At 47.4% G+C, this 19069-nt stretch overlaps 1 long non-coding RNA gene and 1 other non-coding gene across 2 annotated transcripts in view; both read right to left on the bottom strand.

Moving 5' to 3' along the window:
- LOC137310834 (uncharacterized) overlaps positions 1-19069 on the bottom strand; it is a 227062-nt gene that overhangs the window by 31442 nt on the left and 176551 nt on the right. The window lies entirely within an intron of this gene.
- Positions 6447-6518, bottom strand: trnaa-ugc (transfer RNA alanine (anticodon UGC)). Its single transcript has one exon. It is a non-coding gene; the product is annotated as a tRNA-Ala (tRNA).

The following is a 19069-nucleotide window of genomic DNA, read 5'->3' as shown; positions in this document are numbered from 1 at the left end:
GCTTTGCTTCCAATTACATTCAACCTTGAAACCGCTCTGGGTTTTCCCCTCACTGAAGCAGAGTGTGGCCGCTCTGTATCTGTGATCATGTCGGTGACGAGGTTCGCTCTGATATTGGTCGCTTTCAATTTTTAAGATCTCGCCAAGCTCAGGGAAAAGAAACCGCGAATCGAATTGTCTGTAAGTGATGAATTGAAGGGATTGGTGCTCCAAGCAGATCTGGAAAATGCGCAGTGCGGTCGCTCAGGAATTCCAAATCCACCCTCTCGCCACTCCCCCCGTCTCAGTCTTTCCATCTTTACCCTTCACTGCCAGTGTTCCAGGTTCGATCATCCGTGGCCGTTCAACGAAGCCTGAGAAGTCCATGAGGGAAAAACACAGAGAGTCAAGAGACAGAGACAAGGTGGGATCAAAGTATAGGAAGAAATAGTATCAATGTCAAGTTCTGCGAACGGGCAGAATTTAAGATGGAGCTTGGGAGAGATTCCTTCACGTGTCTTGCAATTTTGCAAGAGACCATTGGGCTCCGAATTAAAAGCATGAGCCGCGCTGGTGAGTCTCTCTGAGAGAGGGAATGCGGTTCGTCAACTCCAGTTCATCGTTATTTGAGCAGTAAACATAACTTTAAGAAGTAGCGCTGCGAGGAGGATTCGAACGGACGCAGGAAATCCGCAGGGGATTCCGAGTCCAACGCCTTAACCACTCGGCCATCGCAGCTACAAACATCTGTTCTGCACGGCTGTAAATCAGAATGTGTAGGTTTATCACAAGCGATCTGTGATACAATGTTCTCTCCGACAGGTGAAAGGCCCTGATCCCTGGTCTGTGCTGATTCCCTGATAGTTTACTGGGTAAAGGCCCTGATCCCTGGTCTGTGCTGATTCCCTGATAGTTTACTGGGTAAAGGCCCTGATCCCTGGTCTGTGCTGATTCCCTGATAGTTTACTGGGTCAAGGCCCTGATCCCTGGTCTGTGCTGATTCCCTGATAGTTTACTGGGTAAAGGCCCTGATCCCTGGTCTGTGCTGACTCTCTGATAGTTTACTGGGTCAAGGCCCTGATCCCTGGTCTGTGCTGATTCTCTGATAGTTTACTGGGTCAAGGCCCTGGTCTGTGCTGATTCCCTGATTGTTTACTGGGTGAAGGCCCTGATCCCTGGTCTGTGCTTATTCCCTGATAGTTTAGTGGGATTCATTCTGTATCTCTCAGTCTCTGGTACTGTATGTGAGTGTGGGATTCATTCTGTATCTGTCAGTCTCTGGTACTGTATGTTAGTGTGGGATTCATTCTGCATCTGTCACTCACTGATACTGTGTGTGAGTTTGGGATTCATTCTCTGTCTTGTCAGCAGTGTGTGTGAGAGTTTGTGATTCATTCTTTATAGGCAGTCTCTCATACTGTGTGTTAGTGTGGGATTCTTTCGGTATCTGTCAGTCTCTGTTTCTCCATGTGAGTGTGGGACTCATTCTGTATATACAGTCCCCAGTACTGTATGTGGGAGTTGAATTCATCCTAAATATGCAGTTACTCATACTGCATGTTAGTGTGGGATTCATACTGTACCTATCAGTCCCTGGTACTTGATGAGAGTGTGGGATTAACTCTGTGTCTGTCAGTCTCTAGTACTGTATGTGAGTTTGGGATTCCTTCTGTATCTGTGAGTGTTGGATTCATTCTGTGTTTGTGTGTCTCTGGTACTGTATCTGAATGTGAGTTTCATTCTGTATCTGTACATAATTATTCTCTCAGATTACATTATTGCGTTCAATACTTCAGCTTTAATATCTTAATGTTTGAAGAGTTTTACTCCTTATTTAATTTGTAAATATGGACGAACTTTAGGATTTAATGTTGGAGGTTTTAATCAGATAATTTGTGTGCTTTTTGGACCACTATTAAATCTGCATCTCTGTGAGTACGATTGTGGATGATAATGAATCTTTCAAACTGATAAGGTGACATTTTTGAATTGGTTTGTAATGTGTAGATCAGTCTGTAGAAATGGAATTGATACTGTATCTTTCAGTCTAATATTGTATGAGATTTTTGGACTGGTATATAATGTGTACCTCAGTCTGCACTAATAGAATTGATACTGTATCTTTAAATTTCATTCAACGAGTGCATTCTGAACAGGTATCTAATTTGTTTCTCAGGTTTACTATCTTTCAGTATTTCTCAATCGATACTGTACGTGAGGTTTGGATTTGTTTGCAATTTGTAGCAAATGGTTCACTTTTCGAATGGATATTTCATGTATTAAAGTCATGTGTGAGAGAGTTCTGGGCTAGTATTCAATTGGAATCTCAGGTACATTATTGGGATTCATTCTGTCCCTTTCAATCGGGTACCATGTGTGATTTCTCTCTGGTATTTAATTCGTAGCTGTGTTGCCCTATTGTGAGATTGACACAGTGCCTTTCAATCTGAGAGTGTGATTTTGGACTGGGATTTTTGTATCGACCTGTCAGCGGGACTGAGTTCGGGGCAAATGGAACAGTGTCTGCCTCACCCGCTCTGTTTGAATGTTGGATTGAAAGTGTGTCTCTGGAACTTGGGATCAGTGTGGGACTGACTACTTCTACTGTCTGAGACTGTGGAACTGATGACCTGTCTGTGTCTCTGTGCTCTGTGGGTGATAATGTACCTCCTGTGTGTGAGGAGCTGGCTGCACTCCTCCTTGTGCCTCGGGTGGAGGAAACATCACATTCATTCTGGATCATTCAAGGATTCGCCTGTAGGAAGAAAAATGATCTCTTGTAACCCAAGAAACGGTGAGGTTGAAAATAGAATAGAGATCAGTTTAATATCTCTGCTAATGATCATTTTGAATATCCACAAATGAAAACCAGTGATACAAACAGTGTCAGTGTCTGACTCCACTGCAGCACTCAGCTTCTGCACACCAGGTGTGTTGGGCTATTTTACAACAATTTAGTGACATCCAGACACAACCCAACCCCTGCACTGATCCATGAATGGGACTACCCGATGGGGCAGGGACCTTTGTCCAGGTCAGGTTTCTAATCCCCTCTCCCATGGGACTAACCGTTCAACCGAAACTAAACAGCCGCTGTTTAAATTGTGTCCTTCACACTTCTCACCTGATGCCTGCAATAGATGCTCTTTGTATAACTCCCCACATCCTTACTGTCCGGCTCTGTTTCCACTCTTCACTGTCCAATAACAATAAACAGGGTGAGACTGGAACTAAACCAGGACCATTCACTCCTGGTTTGGGGAGTGAAAGCAGCAATGGTTTTAATAGCAGGTTCTTCCCATTCTCTCTCCCTTCCCCTGGACACACCCTGTCCACACCCAGCCCGAGAATGACCTCTCCCTTCCCCCCTCTCACTCCATGTTCCGGGACCAGTTCCTGATCCACTCCGCCTCTTACAAACAGCCCCCGGACTCCCCCTGCCCTTCCCCCGGACTCAATGCCGATCTCTGAGCCCATCTGCGGACACGGTCCCGGAGCGATGAGCTGCTGTAACGAGGCTGCTCTTTGCTCCCTTCCCCCGGGGGCCGTGATCTCTCCATTCCCGCCTGTCTGAGCAAAGGAAGTGGGTCTGGGGGAAAGGTCAGAGGGAATGGGCTCCACAGGCAGTGCAGGAACAGGCACCAGAATGGGAAACAGATGGGATTCCACCAGTGCCGAACGCTGGAATCCAGACTGACTTTACAATCTCCAACTATTAAACTCGAGGTTTCCATCCCTGCTGTTTCTCTCGGGCTCTTTTGATGGTAAAGAGTCTTTCAGAGATAAAGTGAGCGGCTGTGGAATGAGCCAATGGGTTCTGTTCATTCTTGGCTCCCTTACTGATAAAGTCACGTTTGACTCCGAAACTGGAGGGAGGATTCCTCAAACCAATCCTGGAGAAACGGGGGAGGAAAGTGGGAGTCGGTGTATTTGCTGGGACCGTGTAGGATTAATATCAGGCAGCAACAGTCCCAGTTTATTTCAATCGGAGTGAAACACTCGGTCACTGAGAGTAATACAGAACGGCCCTGAGCTGCAAGATTGCAGAGGGGACAACAGGCAAGAGAGAGTTAAATGTGTGACACTGTCCCTGAGAGTGGGATTAATAATGTGTCTGTCTCTGAAATAATATCAGTGAGAGATGAGACTGCATCTTCTGTCTCTCCATCTTGGAATAGCAATTGGAATGGAATATTTTCCAATTTGTTACTCTGTGAAAATGGGACATTACAGGTCAGTTTCTCTCTCTCTCTTTTGTACAGCATATGAAGTTGAGATACTGTTACTGAGAGTGATACAGAGACACTGATAGGAAGTGTAATTCTGATACTGTGCCTGTCTGTTTTTATCTCTCTCTAGCGCTGTACATGAAGGTGGAATATTGTTACTGAGTGTGAAACGGACACACTGATGGGAAGTGTGAGACTGATACTGTGTCTGTTTGTCTGTGTGTCTCTCTCTGTCTGTCTGTCTTTCTCTCTCCCCAGTGCTGTACAAGGAGGCGGGATACTGTTACTGAGCGTAATATAGACACACTGATAGAAAGGGAAAGACTGATTCTGTGTCTGTGAACAGACCTCCGGTGCTATTGGTGAGACGGTCACTGTCCCTTTTACTGTATATCAGCCGGTCTGACGGGGCATTCATCATTCGCCAGTCCTGTTAGGAAAGGTGGAGAGAAACCGTCTGTAACTGTCTGACACTGGACTGTCTGTGAGTGTTGAATTTATTCAGTAACTAGTCGTGTCTGGGTGCTGAGAACAGGATGGAGAGGACACCAGTTACTATTATCTGACAGTCAGTCAGTTTAGGAAGAGAGAGACTGGAGGAGCCCAGAGCGGATAATTTTTATTTTCATCTTAACCAAACGGACAATACAATAATGTAAAAGGAGGAGGACAAGGTGAGGCCCAGACAGCATTGAGTCTCATTTCACTATAGACGGACACAGGACTTGTCCCAGGTGAGGGTTTTGTGTTTAAAGATCACTTCACTAAAAACACCTTGACGATCTGGTGTTACAGACGGACATGACGGGCAGGAAATGACCAGCTCGTTCATCAATCCTGCCCCACATGCCTGGAGCATCGTGACTGGACACTTCCTACACACACCACCAGCCCCACCCACCGGGAACATGGAATCTCCTGGGAGCGGTTACAAACCAGAAAAAAATCCAGGGCCAATAAGGAGGGGAAATTCTGGGAAATTCCTCCCCGACTCCCTCAGGCTATCGAATCGAGTCCAGTGGATCACACTGACCATGCGTAGGTTAACTGTAAAACCACTCACCTTCCATATGATGCGATCTCTGCCCCAGTCAAGAACCGGTCCAGATCCCTCGAGAAGGCAGGGAGAGAGTCAGCACTTACCACACCAAAGAGCGTCAGAGTCAGCGCCCACCGCACCAGAGAGAGTCAGAGTCAGCGCCCACCGCACCAGAGAGAGTCAGAGTCAGCACCCACCGCACCAGAGAGAGTCAGCACCCACCGCACCAGAGAGAGTCAGCACCCACCGCACCAGAGAGAGTCAGCACCCACCGCACCAGAGAGGGTCAGCACCCACCGCACCAGAGAGAGTCAGAGTCAGCACCCACCGCACCAGAGAGAGTCAGAGTCAGCACCCACCGCACCAGAGAGAGTCAGCACCCACCGCACCAGAGAGAGTCAGCACCCACCGCACCAGAGAGAGTCAGCACCCACCGCACCAGAGAGGGTCAGCACCCACCGCACCAGACAGAGTCAGCACCCACCGCACCAGAGAGAGTCAGCACCCACCGCACCAGAGAGAGTCAGCACCCACCGCACCAGACAGAGTCAGCACCCACCGCACCAGAGAGGGTCAGCTCCCACCGCACCAGAGAGGGTCAGCACCCACCGCACCAGAGAGGGTCAGCACCCACCGCACCAGACAGAGTCAGCACCCACCGCACCAGAGAGAGTCAGCACCCACCGCACCAGAGAGGGTCAGCACCCACCGCACCAGACAGAGTCAGCACCCACCGCACCAGAGAGAGTCAGCACCCACCGCACCAGAGAGAGTCAGCACCCACCGCACCAGACAGAGTCAGCACCCACCGCACCAGAGAGGGTCAGCTCCCACCGCACCAGAGAGGGTCAGCACCCACCGCACCAGCCGGGAATACATTCCAGATGCTCACTCCTCTCTGGGAAAAGAAGAAGCTCCCAACATCCAGACTATTCTTCCCTCTTTGTGGTCGGAACGCCGGTCCGCTGCTTCCCCCCAATCTGTGAAACTGGAAATAATCCATCACTGGGCAAGCTGTTCAACCATGAGATGGGAGCCATTGAAACACCGTGGGCGCTCTCCCATTGAATTATATTCTGTGCGGAGCGTTCGGTTTTTCGCGAGGTGAAGAAACTCTTGTCTCTCCTTGTGTGTAAATGTGAGGCGAGTCTCAGATGATATTCTCACAGTTGAATCCAAAATTTTAAATTTAACTTGTTTGGAGATGCCGGGGATTGAACCCGGGACCTCATACATGCAAAGCATGCGCTCTTCCACTGAGCGACATCCCCACGGGGCAAAAGGAACCTGAGAAATAAACAAGCAGACACTTTAGAAGTGAAGCCGTGAGCTTTCTGCTCCGTCTCTCCAGGACATCGAGATGCCCAGCGGTCCCGCGTGTTCACAATGTTCAACCTCTGCTTCAGTTCACGGGGTTTCTGCTCCTCTTTACTTTGAACTTTCCAAATAAAAGTCTGCGGAAATAAAAAAATACAATCGCTAATGGTCAGTGACAAGGCTGAAATCCAACCTCTGAATCATAAAGTGAGATGGAAGAATGACAGAGCGTCAAACAGGAACAAGAGCTGGGACTGCTCGCTCGATATTGCACCGTCACACATTCCCCTCAGTCGGCGGCTGCTTTGAGTTGAGCTGTTGAGGGGACCGTGAGATGAAGTCCCGCTCCGGGACAATTTAATGCTTGTGGAGCCTCAGAAGTTGGAACTCGCTGAGCTTAGAAAGCGTCATTCAACTTTCCGTGGGTAATTCAGGTGAAAAATTATTTTGGAAGATGCTGAGAGTTGAACCCAGGACCTCAACACATGGAAAACATGCGCTCTATCACTGAACTAAATCCCCAGATTAAAGAAACCTCTCACCAAGGAAAGAAGAACTGATTGTCCTCATTTTATGAGGCCACCCGTGGTGGGTGTGCACTCCGCTCACTGCATTTTAATGGGGAAATAATCAATTTATATTATGTAACTATCCCCCACTCACTGCATTTTACTAGAGAAATAATCAATTTATATTATGTAACTATCCTCCACTCACTGCATTTTACTAGAGAAATAATCAATTTATATTATGTAACTATCCTCCACTCACTGCATTTTACTGGAGAAATAATCAATTTATATTATGTAACTATCCCCCACTCACTGCATTTTACTGGAGAAATAATCAATTTATATTATGTAACTATCCCCCACCAGGTTTTAGCTGTTGTCAGAAATAGTCCCTTCGTGGTCGCCAATTGTAGGATTTAAACCACTATTTTCAGGATTATAATCTAATCCAATCGAAGGACTGGTTCCTGACAACAACAAGATCACCACTGGTACTGGTATTACGGTTAAAGGCAAAACCGATTTATTAATCACATCACAATTAGTGCAAAAAGGTGATACTGAACAAAGAGAAAAAGTGAGTGTTCCTTGAAACCTCGGGAGTGTCCCTCCAAGTGACTACGGTGCGGTCTCTCTCTCTCTCTCTCTATCCCTCCAAGTGACTACGGTGCGGTCTCTCTCTCTCTCTCTCTATCCCTCCAAGTGACTACGGTGCGGTCTCTCTCTCTCTGTCCCTCCAAGTGACTATGGTGCAGTCTCTCTCTCTCTCTCTCTCTATCCCTCCAAGTGACTACGGTGCGGTCTCTCTCTCTCTCTCTCTGTCCCTCCAAGTGACTACGGTGCGGTCTCTCTCTCTCTCTCTCTCTATCCCTCCAAGTGTCTACGGTGCGGTCTCTCTCTCTCTCTCTCTGTCCCTCCAAGTGACTACGGTGCGGTCTCTCTCTCTGTCCCTCCAAGTGACTATGGTGCAGTCTCTCTCTCTCTCTCTCTCTATCCCTCCAAGTGTCTACGGTGCGGTCTCTCTCTCTCTCTCTCTGTCCCTCCAAGTGACTATGGTGCAGTCTCTCTCTCTCTCTCTCTCTATCCCTCCAAGTGTCTACGGTGCGGTCTCTCTCTCTCTCTCTCTGTCCCTCCAAGTGACTACAGTGCGGTCTCTCTCTCTCTCTATCCCTCCAAGTGACTACGGTGCGGTCTCTCTCTCTCTCTCTCTCTCTATCCCTCCAAGTGACTACAGTGCGGTCTCTCTCTCTCTCTCTATCCCTCCAAGTGACTACGGTGCGGTCTCTCTCTCTCTCTCTGTCCCTCCAAGTGACTACGGTGCGGTCTCTCTCTCTCTCTCTCTCTGTCCCTCCAAGTGACTACGGTGCGGTCTCTCTCTCTCTCTCTCTGTCCCTCCAAGTGACTACGGTGCGGTCTCTCTCTCTCTCTGTCCCTCCAAGTGACTACGGTGCGGTCTCTCTCTCTCTCTCTCTCTGTCCCTCCAAGTGACTACGGTGCGGTCTCTCTCTCTCTCTCTCTCTCTGTCCCTCCAAGTGACAACGGTGCGGTCTCTCTCTCTCTCTCTCTCCCTCCAAGTGACTACGGTGCGGTCTCTCTCTCTCTCTCTCTCTATCCCTCCAAGTGACGACAGTGCGGTCTCTCTCTCTCTCTCTCTCTTGCTGTGATCTGTTGACTGAAAAGTTCTCTTCTTCCTTGCCAGAATCTTGTGCGCCTTCCTCAGCTTTTGAGGTCTCTTCTTATTCCCTTTTTCAGTTTATGAGCAGTTCACTCTCACATCCACATCTCTCAGCCTGACCATTATTCATGTCTCTCAACCTTCAGAAGTTACATTCCAAGCATAACTCCTGGTCCCATCCGTGCCTTGTTGTTACAGACTTAACAGAACCTTATTTAGAGTTTACATTGCGAGTCTTCACAGAACCGTTTGTATAAACAGACTTCTGCTCACGAGCTTGTGGAGGCTCGAGATAGAGAGGCCTGAGCCTGAGTGACTCCTTGATTTAATGAACCTTCAGTCCCTTTATCTACATGTCTTTTAGACATTATGCTATTACAGCACATTCCTCCCTTAGGTCTGTTCATTCCCACTTTACTGTTGTCAGCATCCTTTTAGTTTTAACTGCAAACTTGACTATAATAACCATCATGCATCCTTCTCGGCCCACCAGCACTTTCTTATTGAACACACGTTACATGGTTCATTCTATATTAATACACAGTACAGTTTACATTTATAGATACATAGATTCACAGTACATTTTGTTCTACTTCTACTATTGATTATAATTATACTAAATTCTATCTGTTAATGGGTTAATCATTACACATTGTTCTTCCTGTCTCTAAACACCGTTGTACAGGAGGCTTCTGTTCCGTTCCGAGAAGCTCTGAACCATGGAAGAGAGCGGCTGGGGCACATTTCTTACACGCCTCAAGATTAACCCACACGGAGATTTTGCTGTCAGTGAAGAGAGACGATAAAGACCAAAGTGCCGTTTGCCCCTCTCAGTGTGACCCTGACGGACTGTGTCCAGGCTGAAGTTCTGTTCCCTCCGGACGATCCTCCCCCCAGATTGTCCTTTCTGAGCTCCAGTCAGGTGATGCGAAACACTCAGGTGGGAAAGACCAAAATCTACAATAAAGTGTTAAAAATGAAGCTGATTTATTTAACAGATATCCAGAATATTAAACTCCAGCCCAGTTATAGGGGTTATTAACATCAGCAGAAACAAACCTCAACTGTCAGAATGAACATGGTTCAGTCCTGGATGGGATTAACAGCACAATCCAACCCCTGCAGTCATATGTGAACTCGCTGGAGTCTCAGCACGTGTGATGACTGAGTGAATCCCTTCCCACACACGGAGCAGGTGAACAGTCTCTCCCCAATGGGCATGAGTTGATGTGTCAGCAGTTCATTTGTGCTTTTAAAGCCCTTCTCACAGTGAGAACATTTAAAAAGTCTCTCCCCAGGGTGAGTACGTTGGTGTCTCAGTAGATTCCTGTTGTTTTTATATCTCTTCCCACAGTCAGAACATTTTAAAGGTCTCTTATCAGAGTGAACTCGCTGGTGTGATAGAAGGTGTGATGACCGAGTAAATCTCTTCCTGCACATGGAGCAGGTGAACGGCCTCTCCCCAGTGTGAATGCGTCGATGTCTCCATAGTTGGTATCTGCTTTTACAGGTCTTCTCACAGTCAGAACATTAAAAAGGTCTCTCCCCAGTGTGAACAAGTTGGTGTGTCAGCAGTTTGAATGAAATAGTGAATCCCTTCCCTCACACGGAGCAGGTGAACGGCCTCTCCCCAGTGTGAGTGCGTTGGTGTGTCAGCAGATTCCTTTTGCTTTTAAACCTCTTCCCACAGTCGGAACTTTAATAGGTCTCTTATCAGTGTGAACTCACTGGTGTCTCAGCAGGTGGGATGACCGAGTAAATCTCTTCTTGCACACAGAGCAGGTGAACGGCCTCTCCCCAGTGTGAGTGCGTTGGTGTGTCAGCAGATTAATTTTGCTTTTAAACCTCTTCTCACAGTCAGAACATTTAAAACTTCTCTCATCGGAGTGAACTTGCTGGTGTCTCAGCAGGGTGGAAGACTGAGTGAATCTCTTCCCACACACAGAGCAGGTGAACGGCCTCTCCCCAGTGTCACTGCGTTGATGTCTCAACAGTTCCTTTCTGCTTTTAAAGCTCTTCTCACAGTGAGAGCATTTAAAAGGTCTCTCATCGGAGTGAACAAGCTGGTGTGTCAGCAGGTTGGAAGACTGAGTAAATCCCTTCCCACACATGGAGCAGGAGAACGGCCTCTCCTCAGTGTGAACTCGCTGGTGTTTCAGCATGTGTGATGACCGAGTAAATCCCTTCCCACACACGGAGCAGGTGAACGGCCTCTCCCCAGTGTGACTGCGTCGATGAGTTTCCAGCTCTGAAGGGTAATTGAATCCCTTCCCACAGTCCCCACATTTCCACGGTTTCTCCGTGGTCCGGGTGTCCTTGTGTCTCTCCAGGTTGGACGATCAGTTGAAGCCTCGTCCACACACAGAACACGTGGACGATTTCTCCCCGCTGTGAACGGTGTGATGTTTTTTCTGGCTGTGTAACTGGTTAAAGCTCTTTCCACAGTCAGTGCACTGGAACACTCTCACTCGGGTGTGTGTGTCTCGGTGCTTTTCCACTCACACTGATGTTTGAAATCTTCTCCCACAGACAGAACAGACAAACATTTCTCCTTCCACATTCAAAGGCCGATGATATTCAGGTTCTGATGAATCGAGTGACTCTGTCAGATTGGACGTGATTTTTGATTTGAGTTTTCCTCTCCAAATTCTCTCCTTCTAATACCCTGCAAAAGGAGTTCAGAAAAATCATTACTGTAAGTACAGGATAGAAATTCAGAACAGACAATTCTAGTTTCTATGGAACATTCTTTCCTCTCTTGTTCCTCCAAATATATAAATCCCCGTCCCACACAATCTCCCTCCTCCCTGTGCTGAAATCCAAACCCATCACATCATCGTTCAGTGGCCCGAAACCATGAGTGAAAGAGTGAGTGTGTGAGAGAGAGTGAGTGTGTGAGAGGGAGTGAGTGTGTGAGAGAGAGTGAGTGAGTGTGTGAGAGAGAGTGAGTGTGTGAGAGAAAGTGAGTGTGTGTGAGAGTGTGAGTGTGAGAGAGTGTGAGAACAGCAGTGGGCTCAGTGTGGAGAATGAAGTGGGGCAGGTGGATCATGTTTCAGTGGGGCAGCAGTGATCATAATCTCATTCGGTTTAGAACAGTTATGGAAAAGGACAGGGGACAGTCAAATGTGAACATTCTTAACTGGAGGAGGGCTAATTCCAGTGAGTTAAAAAGGGATCTTGTCCAGGTGGATTGGAATCAAAAATTGTCAGGCAGAACAGTAATTGAACAGTGGGAGGCCTTCAAGGAGGAGTTGGTTTGGGTACAGAGTGGACAGGTTCCCACGAGGAGGAAAGGAAAAGCATCCAAAGCTAAAACTCCCTGGATGACTAAAGGTATAGAGATCACTATTTGTCCTTCATTTACTGACGCTGTCTGACTGATCACCATTTCTTCATCATTTGCAGACGCTTTTTGACCGATCACCATTTCCTCTTCATTTACAGACGTTCCCTGACTGATCAACATTTTCTCTTCATTGACAGATGCTCCCTGACCGTCACCATTCGTCATTCATTTACAGACGCTCTCTGACCGATTAACATTCCTCATTCATTTGTGGACACTCGCTGGTCGATCATCAATTCTCCTTCATTTAAAAACCTTCCCTGACCGATCACCATTTCCCCTTCATTTACAGACGCTCCCTGACTGATCACTATTTCTCCTTCATTTACAGACGCTCCCTGACCGATCACTATTTCGCCTTCATTTACAGACGTTCCCTGACCTTCATTTACAGACGTTCCCTGACCGATCACCATTTCTCCTTCATTTACAAACGTTCCCTGACCGATCACTATTCCTCATTCATTTACAGACGCTTCCTGACCAATTACCATTCCTCATTCATTTGCAGATGCTCGCTGACCGATCATCAATTCTCCTTCATTACAAACCTTCCCCGACCAATCACCGTTTGTCCTTCATTTACAGACGTTCGCTGACCGATCAATACTTCGCCTCCATTTACAGTTGCTCTCTGACCGATCACCATTTCTCCTTCATTTACAGACGCTCCCTGACCGATCACCATTTCTTTGTCGTTTATAGACGCTCCCTGACCGATGAACACTTCTGCACCATTTACAGACGCTCTCTGAACCAACAGCATTTCTCCTTCATTTACAGACGCTCCCTGACCGATCACCAGTTCTCCTTCATTTACAGACGCTCCCTGATCCATCAGCATTTCTCCTTCATTTACAGATGCTCCCTGACCGATCATCATTTCTCCTTCATTTACAGACGCTCCCTGACCGATCACCATTTCTCCTTCATTGACAGACGCTCCCCTACCGATCAACATTTCTCCTTCATTTACAGACGCTCCCTGAACCAACAGCATTTCTCCTTCATTTACAGACGCTCCCTGACCGATCATCATTTGTCCTTCATTTACAGACGCTCCCTGATTCATCACCATTTCTCCTTCATTTACAGACGCTCCCTGACCGATCACCATTTCTCCTTCATTTACAGACGCTCCCTGAACGATCACCATTTGTCCTTCATTTACAGACGCTCCCTGATCCATCACCATTTCTCCTTCATTTACAGACGCTCCCTGACCGATCACCATTTCCCCTTCATTTACAGACACTCCCTGACCGATCACCATTTCTCCTTCATTTACAGACGCTCCCTGACCGATCACCATTTCTCCTTCATTTACAGACGCTCCCTGAACGATCACCATTTGTCCTTCATTTACAGACGCTCCCTGAATGATCACCATTTGTCCTTCATTTACAGACGCTCCCTGATCCATCACCATTTCTCCTTCATTTACAGACGCTCTCTGACCGGTCACCATTTCTCCTTCATTTACAGACGCTCCCTGACCGATCACCAGTTCTCCTTCATTTACAGACGCTCCCTGATCCATCAGCATTTCTCCTTCATTTACAGATGCTCCCTGACCGATCATCATTTCTCCTTCATTTACAGACGCTCCCTGACCGATCACCATTTCTCCTTCATTGACAGACGCTCCCCTACCGATCAACATTTCTCCTTCATTTACAGATGCTCCCTGAACCAACAGCATTTCTCCTTCATTTACAGACGCTCCCTGACCGATCATCATTTGTCCTTCATTTACAGACGCTCCCTGATTCATCACCATTTCTCCTTCATTTACAGACGCTCCCTGACCGATCACCATTTCTCCTTCATTTACAGACGCTCCCTGAACGATCACCATTTGTCCTTCATTTACAGACGCTCCCTGATCCATCACCATTTCTCCTTCATTTACAGACGCTCCCTGACCGATCACCATTTCTCCTTCATTTACAGACACTCCCTGACCGATCACCATTTCTCCTTCATTTACAGACGCTCCCTGACCGATCACCATTTCTCCTTCATTTACAGACACTCCCTGACCGATCCCCATTTCTCCTTCATTTACAGACGCTCCCTGACCGATCCCCATTTCCCCTTCATTTCCCGGCGGGTAGTGAGGGGGGGATAATGTTCACTGTTTTATATTCGGGTCTGGGGCCGCACTCGGGGTTTGTAAAGCCTGAGCCTGGGCCTGAGCCCGGACCCGGGCCCCGGGGTTTATTGAGCCTCTTGCTCCGATCCTCTGACCTGCACCGAACGCGCTCCTCCCGCAGCCTCGACTGGCCGCGCATGCTCAGGACACACTGACCGATAATGAGTCACTACTGCGCCTGCGTGATGGGCTCCACAGATTCAGATAGGGCACAATCTGAACCGCGCTGCATGCCGGGAGCTGCAGCCGCCATTGATGATCATAATACCAGGCCGAAAAACAAAGACATTGGAAGCAGGGAGAGCGCGTTTGGACCAAGGAAAATAAAACAAATTGAAACCCCAGCTCTTCGTGTCATTTAAATCGGCACAAACACACAGCGCAGACGCTCCACCACTTTGGCGAACTCCACGAAATATTTTTACGGTAACTTTTATTAATTTCGTTTTATTAAATGTTGCAACTGACGGGTTCAATTAAGGTTTATTTTCGAACTGCACCTCAGGATGTCAGTCTCACCACTAATCCCGCCCTGGTGATAAAGGAGAGTTCCGGACCAAAAGGAGGAGCGGAAATTGACTGGAGGGGTGGGCGGCTGAGGGGTGAGTTGGTCCTCCAACTCATCGGAGTGTGTGAGGGGTGGGAGTTGCGGCACCGAATGGGCGGGTCGAAGCCCAGATGTCCCTCATTGTCTGAAACATAATTTTTAAAACCTAATTTATCTTAAACTCCAGGAGACAACTCGACCTTTCTGTTGCGTCTTGAAACAGATCAAACCAGATGAGGTGGAGCAAACATTTCAACATTTGTTCGAAAAACCTATTCATTAAGAACAGCCAACATGGATCATTTGAGATAACTCAAGTCCACTGATGAAGGGAATGCAGTGGATGTTGTGTCCATTGATTGTGAAAGGGTGTTTGGTAAGATGCCGGACAGGAGGCTTGTTGATAAAATTAGTACTTACCATATTAAAAGGAATGAGGCATTGTGTATAGGAAGTTGTGTGAAGGGCAGAAAACAGAGAGTAGTGGTTAATGGATGTTCTCCAGGCTGGAGGGATGTAAACATTGGTGTGCCCCAGGGTCAGTGTTGGGACCATTACTAACCACAATATAGAGAATGATCTGAGCTTGGGTATGTGGGACACAAGGTGAAGATTTCTAGATGACGCCAAAATTGGCAGCGTGGGGAACTGTGAAGAGGAGTCAGAGACTTCATTGTGACGTCCACGGGTTAGTAAATGGGCCAGGTGAAATTTAATGCAGAGAAATGTGACGTTTTGCATTTTGAGAGGAAGAAAAATGAGATGAAATGTAAACTAAATGGTGAAAGTTTAAAAGTAGAGGAGCAGAGAGACTTAGGGATGGAAGGTTCTAAATAATGCATTGTCTTATTAATTAACAAGGCTGAGAGTCAGCAACTTTAATATCTCATTAAGAAATATATGAGCAAATTCTCTTTCCTCTCCCATACCAGAGTAAACATGCAAATCCCCCGTGTAGACGAGATCAGCCCTCTGGATCGAACCACGGACTCCCTGAGCTTGATCTCCGGTGTCTCCAGTCCCAACTGCCCCTTACTTCAGTATCCCCTCACTTTTATACCCTGTTGTGATCCATCTTTATCACTGGAGCTGGATCTTCCCTAATGTGTGGTTTACAAGGACACATTGCTTGGTTCCCAGCAGTTACTTTTCTTCAGTAGTGTTCTCATGATCCCTGAACTACCCTGCTTACTGTTAATTAGAATAATAGAATCATAGAAAATTTACAGCACAGAAGGAGGCCATTCATCCCATCGTGTCCGCGCCAACCGAAAATGAGCCACCCAGCCTAATCCCACTTTCCAGCACTTGGTCCATAGCCTTGTCGGTCACGGCACTTCAGGTGCATATCCGGGTGCCTTTTAAATGAGTTGAGGGTTTCTGCCTCTACCACCCTTTCAGGCAGTGAGTTCCAGACACCTACCAGCCTCTGGATGAAAAATCTTTTCCTCAGCTCCTCAATAATCCTTCCACCAATCACTTTAAATCTATGCCCTGCCCCTTGTTTATTGACCTCTCTGCTCAGGGAAATCGGTCCTTCCTATCCAGCCTATCTCGGCCACACATAAATTTGTACACCTCAATTAAATTAATCCTCAGCCTTATTAGACTCGAATTTTTGGAGCAAAACCAGACGGAGACGGAACTGCTGACCAAGTTAAAGTTTATTAGAAAACCTTGTGCACAAAGGGAGAGTGGCAGCTTCCTCAAGCTCGTGACTAACTCTCAAAGGAACGTCAGCACTACAAGCATGTTTATACCTTTCAATAAGCAACACCCACCTGCTGTAGAATGTGGTACAGGTCTATGCAACTACAGAGGGTTTCATTGGGTGGTATAGTCTGCCACTCACTTGTCAGGTGCTACCATGGGTCGTCCCATGACTTTAAACATCTCACATTCCTGAGGAGGACCTTTATCAATAAACACAAGTCCCAGACATTGAAACGACACAAAGGGTCTTCACAAAGCCCTGAGCAGCTGCTTCCTATCTGACTCCCTTTTGAGCTGGGGTAACATTGGAGATATCCACCGCTCCTCCCTTAATCATCCGAAGTGAGCTAGTTAGGATAAACAATGTCGGCTTCGGCCTTGGATAGACATTCCCTGGTGTGTTCTGGAGATAAGCGAGGTGGTGGACACAAATCCAACAAACCTGCCTTTGTCAGCTTTTACAGTGTGGGTTACGAGCTGCTCCCATAATGGTCAAGTATCCCATCATGCTTTGCTGCTACCTAAATGCTACATGTGCGATTTAACTACTTGTGTGTGAGGATAGGAGTGGCTAATCATTCTTTAATATATATATATATATCAGGTTAGGTGAGGAGGGGCTGGAGGTTTTGGATTTCTGTTCACAAGCCTATTTTCCAGTCCAACAGTCCCCCCTCCAAACCTGGACATTGGATTATTCAGGGAAAAGCAAGAGCGCAAGTGACTGAGGTTTTGTACAATAATCAACCTAATTTACTCCCCCTCTCCCCTCCCCAGCCCACTGGCTATTCCAGGGGGATCCTCTATTGGTCACATATGATCCGACATGAATCCTGTCGAGGCGGCCGCCTGTCGAGGCACCGGGTCTGCATCAAAAGAGGGTAATTAGTTATTTACATTAAAACCATTCCCGATTCAATCTCCTGCTGCTCTCCTCACCCACACACTTGATTTTTCCCACAAGCGGCTGAAATCGTCTGAATCACGGGTGGGGGAGGGGCGCATACACCAGCTGTTTTAACCTCCTGTCCAGCCAGATGTTTTGCCACAGCCCGTTTACATTTCTTACATGCCATACATAGCAGAATAAAGACCAGTATTAACTGCACCATGACCAAAACATGGGAAATTAGTCGGATCCATGGGTGAATCTGTCCATTTAGTCCCCAGTCCCATAAGACATCCCACCACATGATGTCTTTCCTCAACTCCTTGCTCCCCTGTTCCATGGTATAATACACCTGCTGGGAATGTTCAACCTGCTCTCGTAACTGTCTCAGGTGTTCGGGCAATGGAGGTATTGGATATCCAAACGTGTTGATGTAGTTCCATACGTCGTTCCTAATGTCTTCAGACACTTGAAGAAAGGTCGTGTTGTCCTGGTGTATGTCCACCAGCTCCTCATGTCCAATTCGTACAGGAATTTCCGGGGTGAAGCTAAACTCCGGACTGGGGATGGCACACATTAAGTAGCGTAACTAACACATACCCACCTCGGCTATCATCCAGATAGCACGTGTGTGTACCAAACTCGTCCCGGCACCATTCTAACTCCGAGTCAGTAGCTGCCCGTCCATAAACCAGCAGTCCCAACAATCCTATCATCCCTGATACAGACCAATTCATAGTGTCAAAGTCGCCAGTGTCCCAGATTCAGGGACCAGTGCTGGGCCGGGGTAGGCGAAGAGGGGTCCGATAGACCTGGGAAAAGAGGAAAGAAACAGAGAGGAGGATGAAGAGGAGGGAAATATTCCAGCCTGGGAAACCAATAGTTGGAGAGTCAATATGTCCGGTAGCGGTGGCAGTACTGGGGCCGGCCCGTGTACCTGTAAGGCAGACATGATGTGGAGATGCCGGTGATGGACTGGGGTTGACAATTGTAAACAATTTTACAACACCAAGTTATAGTCCAGCAATTTTATTTTAAATTCACAAGCTTTCGGAGATTTTCTCCTTCCTCAGGTAAATGTTTCAAGATCTCCTTGAAGCCTACGCATTTATACATATTGAATAATACATGGTGTTTACAGACTGCCCCTGCAACTGCCCGTTGCCAAGGCAATCACCGTGTTCAGACAGAGAGGTGTCATCTGCAGAACCCCCGAATACACATTCAACAAAAAAACAAACAGGGAAAAAAAAACAGAGAAAAAAAAAAACACAGAGAGAGGCAGAAACATCCGGAAGGCAGAGAGAGCCAGCAAATGACCCATTATATTAAAAACAGATAACATTTGTTCGCTGGTGGGGTAACGTGTAGCGTGACATGAACCCAAGATCCCGGTTGAGGCCGTCCTCATGGGTGCGGAACTTGGCTATCAATTTCTGCTCGACGATTTTGCGTTGTCGTGTGTCTCGAAGGCCGCCTTGGAGTACGCTTACCCGAAGGTCGGTGGATGAATGTCCATGACTGCTGAAGTGTTCCCCGACTGGGAGGGAACCCTCCTGTTTGGCGATTGTTGCGCGGTGTCCGTTCATCCGTTGTCGCAGCGTCTGCATGGTCTCGCCAATGTACCATGCTCTGGGGCATCCTTTCCTGCAACGTATGAGGTAGACA

The sequence above is a fragment of the Heptranchias perlo genome, unplaced genomic scaffold (assembly GCF_035084215.1).
Source record: "Heptranchias perlo isolate sHepPer1 unplaced genomic scaffold, sHepPer1.hap1 HAP1_SCAFFOLD_282, whole genome shotgun sequence".
NCBI classification, from domain to species: Eukaryota; Metazoa; Chordata; class Chondrichthyes; order Hexanchiformes; family Hexanchidae; genus Heptranchias; species Heptranchias perlo.
Note: the sequence above shows the minus strand (reverse complement) of the source record. Positions and strands in the feature narration are given on the sequence as shown.